The sequence below is a fragment of the Microcebus murinus genome, chromosome 18 (genome assembly GCF_040939455.1).
Source record: "Microcebus murinus isolate Inina chromosome 18, M.murinus_Inina_mat1.0, whole genome shotgun sequence".
Taxonomy (NCBI): Eukaryota; Metazoa; Chordata; class Mammalia; order Primates; family Cheirogaleidae; genus Microcebus; species Microcebus murinus.
Window position 1 is genome coordinate 2666904 of NC_134121.1, and position 10021 is coordinate 2676924.

The 10021-nt window shown below is 55.6% G+C and overlaps 1 pseudogene; it reads left to right on the forward strand.

Moving 5' to 3' along the window:
• Window positions 1-7827: 7827 nt before the first annotated feature.
• Window positions 7828-8586, forward strand: LOC105866730 (lactoylglutathione lyase pseudogene; annotated as a pseudogene).
• Window positions 8587-10021: the final 1435 nt, after the last annotated feature.

Here is a 10021-nt window from a genome sequence, read left to right on the forward strand (position 1 = left end):
GCACCATCTGGGGACCCCGAATCCTGGCTGTAGGGGCATCGGGGAGGGGGCTCAGGGGTGTGCGAGAGGAATTCCCCTTGGCTGACAATTCCTTTATTTTTTATTTTTAGCCTCAGTTTCTACATCTGTATGGGCTGACAATTCCTAACAAGGAGGCGACAGCGGGTTGAAGAGCTGCCACCCAACACTCACATCCACCCAGAACCTCAGAATGTGACTTTAGCTGTGAAGAGGGTCTTTGCAGGCGTACTCACTTATGCTGAGATCACCCCAAATCCAGTGGCCGGTGTCCTTTTAAGAGGAGGGCATGCATCAGACACGCAGAGGAGGCAGAGAGTGACACGGCTCAAGTCGGGGGACGCCTGGGCCCCCCCGAGCTGGAAGGGGCCAGGAAGGCTGCTCCCTGGACACTCTGGCGTGGGCTCTGGCTTCCAGAAGCGTGGGCGAATAAACCTCTGCTGTTTTAAGCCGCCCTGCGTGTGGCCCTTTGCACACTGACCCGGAGGACACACAGGGACATGTGTCAGGGCAGCGACTCTCAGCAAAAGCGTGTTGTAGAACCAGGCAAAACCACAGAACAAAGGACACTTCGGCACAGTAAAGGCTGGGACAGCTCGGCTGGGGGGGAGGGGGGGTGGGGGGTTAAGAGGGTAGAGAGACAGCAAACGGCAGGACAGCCTGGGGCAGACCGACCAGCCGGTGTCACAGGCCCCGGGTCTGTCTGGACAAAGCGCACGAAGCAACTCGAACACGAGCTTTCAGGGTGACACGCTGGCTGGTCTAGAACCTAGGACCTTATGATGTTGGGAGGACCTCGGCACTCACCTGCCCAGCCTCCCGGTCCCGGGAACTCGCCTGGGCGCCCAGCTCTGCAGAGGAGCTGTGTCCACCGCTGTGGCCGCACCTGAGTCCCTCCCTGCCCTCCTGGCACTGGCCCAAGGCTATCAGCCCACTAATCCGTATAAGTAATTTAAAAATGTTTTAAAACTGGGGACTGTTTCAGCCATATAAAAAATCCTGCAAATGATAGAACAAATACCCATGTACCTGCCATTCAACCACGGATGCATGTTCAACCATCCTAACACACTGCACTTTAGGTTTCTTTTCAAGGAAATGCATCATTAAAGAGACAGCTCTGCAGGGCGTGGCGGCTCACGCCTGTAACCCTAGCACTCTGGGAGGCCCAGGCGGGCGGATGGCTCGAGGTCAGGAGTTCGAAACCAGCCTGAGCAAGAGCGAGACCCCGTCTCTACTATAAATAGAAAGAAATTAATTGGCCAACTAATATATATAGAAAAAATTAGCCGGGCATGGTGGCTTGTGCCTGTAGTCCCAGCTACTCGGGAGGCTGAGGCAGGAGGATCGCTTGAGCCCAGGAGTTTGAGGTTGCTGTGAGCTAGGCTGACGCCACGGCACTCACTCTAGCCTGGGCAACAAAGCAAGACTCTGTCTCAAAAAAAAAAAAAAAAAAAAAAGAGAGAGAGACAGCTGATGCCTTTTTGTTCTCTCTGGTCCCTTTCCCCTGCCCTGTCTGCCCAGAGGTCACTGCTGGGCATATTTTAAAATCATTCCCTACACATGGAAGTGCCTACAAACCATGTGCAGTATTTTTGCGTGGTCCCTTACGCCAGACGGTAACTTTACATCCGTAGTGTCGTCACCGGCAACTCTACCTTTAGGTAGACAGTATTGCTCTGAGCAGGGGCTGCACTCTGCGTGTTTGACACATGTGGCTTGATGCACACGTGTTCCTTTTTAAACTGTGTACTGGATTCAGCTACACGAATAAACCACAGTTGATGTGTCGGTGCTTCTGTGGAAGGACATTGGTTTGTGTCTACTTGTTCTCCATCGCATGAAGCGCCGAAGCCACCAACCTGGTGAATCTCTTGGGCTCAGGTGGGGGTGTTCCTCTCAGACCTGTGGATTCCTGTGGCTTGGTTGTTTCATTTGGAATGACAGGTTGGACCAGCTGGGGCTGCGTGCCTCTCGCAAAAACCAGAGCAAACCAACTCTTGTGTAATACATAGAAAATAACGGCTGGAGATCCTGGTCTGCTCGGACAGCCCCACCCCCCAGCCTGGGAGCCGACCCCCAACCCCCCCACCGAGGACTCACCGAGAGGCTGGGACTCCGTTCTGCAGGAGCTCCTTGCAGCAGGAGGAGACCCTCTGCTCCCAAGTGCCTCCAGAGCCAGGTGTGGTGCCGGCTCCTGCAGGCTCCAGGTGAGATGAAATTAAAGCCACACTGGTGCCAAGATGACCCGACAGCGGTTTCACGCCAGGGGACTTGCTCTAAAACTCAAAGTTCCGTCACTAGACAGGGTGTGGCGGCTCACGCCTGTAATCCTAGCACTCTGGGAGGCCGAGGTGGGAGGATCATTTGAGCTCAGGAGCTCAAGACCAGCCTGAGCAAGAGCGAGACCCCGTCTCTACTAAAAATAGAAAGAAAATTAATTGGCAAACTAAAATACATAGAAAAAATCAGCCGGGCACGGTGGCGCATGCCTGTAGTCCTAGCTACTCGGGAGGCTGAGGCAGGAGGATGGCTTGAGCCCAGGAGTTTGAGGTTGCTGTGAGCTAGGCTGATGCCATGGCACTCACTCCAGCCCGGGCAACAGAGAGAGACTCTGTCTCAAAAAAAAAAAAAAAAAAAAAGTTCGGTCACTAAAGACAAACGCAAGGGGGAAAAGAGGACAAACGCTAATCCAGGAAATAACTCCTCGGACCTTTGGCCCCTGCGGTTGTCTCAGCAAGTGCAGACGCTTCCTTAGTACTTGGAAGAAGAACGGAACCAGTGTGAGCCTGGACTTTGAGCCCTATGACAGCAAGGAGAGCTGACAGGCACAACAGCCACCCAAAGTGTCCACGGGCCCGCGCGGGGCTCGCCACAGGGCCGGAGCCCACGAGCACTCTTCCCCTGAGCCGCTCACCCAGGGAGACGGCCTGGAGAGGGGTGCGGACGGCAAAGGGCCCAGAGGGGCCAGCGGGCGAGGGTGGGGGGAGGCAGCCCAGAGCAGCTGCCTGGCCGCCGTGCCGAACCCCATCCCGTTCCTTCTGGGGAACAGGTGATCGCTGCTCGTGAATCGAGGTGTTTGGAATTGTGTCCCCTCAAAAGACATGTTGAAGTCCTAACCCCTGGTCCCTGTGAGCACGGCCTTATTTGGGACTAGGTCTTTGCCGATATCACCAAGTTGAGGTCATCAGGGCGGGCCCCAGTCCAGGGACCGGCGTCCTACTTAGAAGAGGAGAAGGGACCCAGGTGCACAGGTAGAGCACTGGATGGCACAGGCAGAGGCTGGGAGATGTGACCGCAAGCCCAGGAGTGTCGAGGGCTGGTGGCAACGCCAGCCGCTCAGAGGAAGGCATGGAACAGACCCTCCCTCCGCGGTGAGCACGGCCCTGCTGACTTCCGGCCTCCGCAACTGTGAGTCAGTAAATTGCTGCCGTTTTGAGCCACCCAGTTCGTGGTGGTCTATCACGGCAGCCACAGGAATGCACGGGGCAAAGGGGACTTGGAAAGGGGCCCGAGTCCCGGAGTGCCCACCCATCCCCAGGGAGTGCCGTCCATGGGCAGACTTCACGGGAAGGCTTCCCCCCGGCAGACGCCGGCATCGCTGGGGTTCCGCCCTCGAACCCCACCGATCTCCTACCCTGCCTCAGGATCAGCTATGTAATATCTGTGGAGCTCGGTGCAAAATGGAAATACCGGGTATTTGTTTAAGAAAAAGTATTCGGAATTTCAAGGCAGCAAGAGCAGGACAATAAACCAAGCAGCAGGCCCTGGGCACGGTCGTACCCCACAAATCCAGCTGGCTCTGCGTAGCTGAGGGGTCCCCAGGGCCCCGTATCTATCAGGGTGCAGCTAAGGGTGCAGGATGGTTTCCTTCAGCGGGGAGGAAAATGCCCTGAACTTGACGGGGAGACGTTTGCACATATGTGCATACACGCACAGCCACTGCAAATGGGAAAATTGTACGGCTTGTGAATTATATAATATCTCAATGAAGTTGTTTAATAAAAAAAAAGATCTCAGAGCTGCCGCCAACCCATCCTGCCTTCCCCTCCGACCCCCTACCAGGAGGCAGAGGGGGAGAGGAGGTTCCTGGGGTGACCTGGCTGCCCTGAGGCCAGGGCTGGCCGTCCAGTGTCGGGGGCACCTGACCCCACCTTCCTCCCCTTCCCTTTTTAGCCTGGGCTGGGCCTCCATCGCAGCCGGGCCCTCACCATCCAGCGCCCACCCCCGGCCGCGTCCTCCTGCCCCGGCGGTGCCGAGCAGGGGCATGTGCTCCGGTGAGCCCCCCGGCCTCCTCCTCCCAGACCCCCTGTCCCCTGCAGCTGACCCCGTGGCACCCCAGGGATGCCTCTGGCTCGTGCAGAGGCATCTGGGGTTCCCTTCGCGCCTTCTGAGATGACAACCAGGAGCACAGCCGCCTCCACCACGCAAGCACAGAGACGCGGGGTCAGCCTCGGCACAGGGCATCAGCCCAGCCGGCAAAGGAGCCGAACTCGGCAGACTCACTCGATCTCCCTCCCCCAGTTCCTGGCAAAATGAACCCCAGATTACTTTTTTAATTTTTTTTTTTTTTTTTTGAGACAGAGTCTGGCTTTGTTGCCCAGGCTAGAGTGAGTGCCGTGGTGTCAGCCTAGCTCACAGCAACCTCAGACTCCTGGGCTCAAGCAATCCTTCTGCCTCAGCCTCCCGAGTAGCTGGGACTACAGGCATGCGCCACCATGCCCGGCTAATTTTTTCTATATATATTTTTAGTTGGTCAATTAATTTCTTTCTATTTTTGGGAGAGACGGGGTCTCACTCAGGCTGGTTTCGAACTCCTGACCTTGAGCAATCCACCTGCTTCAGCCTCCTAGAATGCTAGGATTACAGGTGTGAGCCACCACGCCCGGCCCTAATTTTTTTAAAAAAATAAAGGCATAGTCACAAAATGAGGAAAGGAAAACAACTTTCTGCCACAAACTTTGAAAGCTGAGGGACAAGCCCGGAGACCCATGGAGGGGTGCAAGGGCACAGCCCCCAGGGCAGGTTGTGGGGAGAGGGGCCTGGGGTCCCCCTGTTTGGGCATCTGAAGAGAAGCAACTCTGGGAAGGTCTGGGGAAGCCACAGAAAAGGCCCCAGAACTCGCCACAGCTTCCCCCAGCGGGTCCTGGGGACGGGAGGCCCGTGCTCAGTGGCGGGAGAAGCCCAGGCCACGAGACCTACAAGAGGCAGCGTGACCACTGAAGCCATTTATTATTATTTTTTTTGAGACAGAGTCTCTCTCTGTTGCCCAGGCTAGAGTGCCTTGGTGTCAGCCTAGCTCACAGCAACCTCAGACTCCTGGGCTCAAGCAATCCAATCCTGCCTCAGCCTCCCGAGTAGCTGGGACTACAGGCATGCGCCACCATGCCCGGCTAATTTTTTCTATATATTGTAGTTGGCCGATTAATTTTCTTTCTATTTTTAGTAGAGACGGGGTGTCATTCTTGCTCAGGCTGGTCTTGAACTCCTGACCTTGAGCGATCCTCCCACCTCGGCCTCCCAGAGTGCTAGGATTACAGGCATGAGCCACCACGCCCGGCCCCATTTCCTATTCTTGAGGCAGGATTTTTTTAACTTCCCACTTGTCGAAGGAGAGTGGAGCACCTTTGTCAAATCCTCACGTTCCCCCAAATCTCTCTGCAACGTCTACTTACACGGGCGCTGAGCCCGGGCCTGGCTTCGGAAGCGGGTGGGAAACATGGGCGTCACTAATTCGTGGCCTCAGAGACCTTTCTTTGACAGGTTATTGACCCTGTGAATACGTTGGCACCAAACAGCCAATGACCCAACAGCTGCCGCTCACAGAATCGTGACTTTCATTGTCAGCAAAGTCACTCTGGCATGCCCTCCGATATTTTATCACATGGAGACGCCAGGGGCCACCTCTCCAGCCCGTAGCCAAGACTCTGGGAGCTCCGGGGGCAGGTCTCTGAGGATGCCCCAGGACCAGCGCTGGTGGCAGGTGCTTCTGACGCCTTCCCTGGGCTGGGTCTAGGCGGCCACAGTCGGCTCCAGGGTTTCTTGTAGTCCAAGTCCCCCCGCACCCCCACTTACCCGAGACCCACAGGACCCCCGGGGGAGGTCCCCAGCACTGCCCTCGTGCTGACTCCACTCCCATCCACGGGAACTCAGGCAGCCAGGCCGGCTCAGGCCACAAGCTGCCTCCCCAGGGCAGCTACAGACAGGTTCTCCAGGACTTTCTAGACCCCAACCAACAGGTTTGAGGGATGCCCAAGAGCCCTCCTGGGGTTAGGGTATAAGAGGGTGTAGCCAAGTAGTAGTCACTTGAGTACATTCTTCGAGCAGCAGCGAAGCAGCTCATGTACCCAAGTGGCAATTAAAAACCGTGGGTGTCACGGGCTCACGTACACACACATACAAACACACGTACACACACACAGGCAGACACGCACTACACTCTGGAGTGTAGGATGCCAGCACCGGAGGGCACGCTTCAGGGAAAGGGTAGGGAAACTGAGGCCCACGGATGTGTGGACCCCACCAGCCTGGGGGGCGGGTGAAGCTCAAATCTCGCCCTGCGGTGCCTTGACCATCCAGCTGCACCCTCAGCGCCCAGAGCAGGTTGGTCTTGCTCACTTCACACCCAAACTGAAACCCCCTCCCCGCTCCCAGCCTGGGGCCGCAGCGAGGAGCCAGCACAGAGCAGGGATCCCTGGCTGGGTGGTTCGCTGCAGCTGAGACTGTTCCAGTAACTTGACTAAGCAAACAAGGACACGCCGATTTCCGCTCTCCAGCCCACAAGCCAGGCACCACCTCCACCCCCTCCCCCGCCCCCAGGAGGGAGCCGGCCCCTCTCACCCCGGGGCAGCTCTCGGACCCCCTGACCCGCCCGCCCTCCCTCCGTCTGCTGACCTGCTCCCTCCGACAGGCCGCCGCACTTACCTTCCTGTCCCTGGAGAAGTGAGGACCTGGCCCTGTCACCGACAGCAGCGGGCGAGCAGGTTTGACAGGCACGTCCCACAGTAGCAGCGCCTTATACGCCACCACGGAAGCGCAGTCGTCCCCACGGCCATGCGGGATCCCGGGAACCTTTGTCCGAGCCTCTGGCCGACCCCCAGCAGGTGGGGCCTGAGGGGATGGCTTCAGGTGTGTGTGGGGGGTCCTCGCTCCTTTGTGAACACTCAGCCCAGGTCACCGTCATTTCTACCCTGGGAAAGTCCTGGGAAGCTTGGGATACACTCTGGGCCCTTCTTGGTTCTCAAGACCGATTATGGGGAGTAGCTAAATAAGGCCCGGGGATGTGTCTAAAGTCAACATTTCACAGCTGTTATTCGGATTTAGACGGAAGTCTTGTTCTCCTATGTTGAGATAGGTCTAGAATCTGGTCACCCCTTTCCCCTGCGTGGGTCCTTGCAGTGGCCCCGACGTCCTCCGGTGCCCCCGTAGCTGCCTGCAGCAGGAGTCCACGCTCCAGTCCTCTGTCCGCGGCGCGGCCCACAGCGCCCCTTCACCTGCCCCAGGCCCTCGCCTTGCTGTTCCCTTGGCCTGGGACATTCTTTTCCTCACCTCCTCAGGACTCCACTCAAGCACCACCTGCCCAGAGAGGCCTTTCCAGCTCGTCCCGTGTGATGGGCTCGCAGACCTCCATCCTGCGCCCCCCCCACCCCGCCCCTGCCCTGGCTCGGCGTTCTTCCCTGGACTTTCTGCCCCGGTGCAGCGAGAGCCATTCCAGGCGGGGTTCTTGCCCACCTCCCAACTGTCAGCCTGTAACCCGCCCAAGACAAGAATTCATGTCCTGGCCTGTTCCTGGGTGGCGACGTCATTGATACTTCAGCGCGGCAATGGCAGATCCGCAGCCCGTGTCCGGCGGCCTCACGGACCAGGCTGCCCTCCGTTGCTGCTCCGGCTCAGACCCCAGCACGAAGGATTTTCTATTGCAGCAGACCATGCTGCAGATTAAGGATCCTAAGAAGTCACTGGATTTTTATACTAGAGTGAGTTCTTGGAATGACGCTTCTCCAAAAGTTAAGATTTTCCTATTATGAAATTTTCCCTCTATTTCTTGGCTTATGGGGATAAAAATGACATCCCCAAAGATAAAGATGAAAAAGTAGCATGGGTATTCTCCAGAAAAGCTACACGTGAACTGACACGCAATCGGGGCACTGAAGATGATGAAACCAGAGTGCCCACAGTGGCCATTCAGACCCTCGAGGGCCGGGTCACATTGGAATTGCTGTTCCTGATGTACACGGTGCTCGTAAAAGATTTGAAGAACTGGGAGGCAAATTTGTGAAGAAACCTGATGATGGTGAAAGAAGAAAGGCCTGGCATTTATTCAAGATCCTGGCGGCCACCGGATTGAAATTTTGAATCCTAACAGAATGGCGACTATTACTTAGTGCCATGAAAATGCTCCTTTTGAGATTTTGGTGAAGGCAGAGGTTAAAAAGGAAACAATAATGGGATTCAAGATATTCAGATAGCAGAAGCATCTAGGACTGGTGGATCACGGTTGCAATTCAAATTATTCTTGAATCCATTTCCCTTTCCTATGTCAGCCGGATTTTTTTTCACCTAACTGTTCAGTCATCACTCTGGTTTTAAAGTAATGCTTTACCTTATGTCCTTGAATATAGTTGTATAACTTTACTTTTTAGTTAATGATTAAAACAATTCCCTTTACTCTCTGGGAGGCCAAGGTGGGCGGACTGCTCGAGGTCAGGAGTTCAAAACCAGCCTGAGCAAGAGGGAGACCCCGTCTCTACTATAAATAGAAATTCATTGGCCAACTAATATATATAGAAAAAATTAGCCAGGCATGGTGGCACATGCCTGTAGTCCCAGCTACTGGGGAGGCTGAGGCAGGAGGATCGCTTGAGCCCAGGAGTTGGAGGTTGCTGTGAGCTAGGCTGACACCATGGCACTTGCTCTAGCCTGGGCAACAAAGCGAGACTCTGTCTCAAAAAAACCCAAAAAACCCCGAAAAAACAATTCCCTTTAGAAGCTAAAAAAGAAAAAAAGAATTCTTGTCCTTCTTGTTCCCTGTTGTGTCCACACCTCCAGGGCAGTGATACTTCCGTGAGGTCTAGAATCTGGCCGGGTGCCCGTTTCCCACCAGTGCAGACACTGCCCAGGAAAGACGGGAAACCGTGACTCTGTGGCCCCAGGAGGAAGCGCCTTAAGGATTATCACGCAGATGGACAGAGGTCATTTCCAGGGCCTCCACCCCAAGTCTCTTCCTCCTGGTGAGAGACATAGGTGAGGGCGCGGCCACTCGGGCAGAGCGAGCAAGAACATGGGCTCTCGGACGGGGTCTCGGCCCTGCCGGGTGCTAGCCGCCCCACCCAAGCCTTGACTTTCCGACATCTCTGGTGGTGCGGACAACGGAACCTTCTTCACAGTGGGAAAGCACACGCTGCTGTGCCTGGCACATAGAAAGTTCTAGATAGTTATAGAAAAACACAAAGAAATTCCAGCAGAGTGCCCTGAAGGTGAGAGGAACCTCACAATGTCTCTGCTTTTTTTTTGAGCCAGAGTCTCAGTCTGTCACCTGGGCTAGAGTGCCGTGGCATCAGCCCAGCTCACAGCAACCTCACACTCCTGGGCTCAAGCGATCCTCCTGCCTCAGCCTCCCGAGTAGCTGGGACTACAGGCACGCGCCACCATGCCCGGCTAATTTTTTATATATATTTCTAGTTGGCCAATTAATTTCTTTCTATTTTTAGTAGAGACGGGTGTAAGGTTTTTCGGCGGTGGCGAAAAGAAAAGAGACACAGAAAGAGAAAGAGTGGGGGGCCAAACCACGTGGCTTTATTATACACTCGTGGACGAGGTTCTGGGGCCCCAAGGGGGGGGGCCGGAAGTTGCCGCTGTTTGAAGGGGCTGAGGCCTTTTATATCCTTTGGGCCTGGCTAGGGACTTTTGGCGGGAAGAGCTGGGGATTTTAGGAGGGGTATTTGTGGAATCCAGGAGCCAAAACATTCTTATCTAGGTGGACATCTGGGTGTGGATCCTCTCA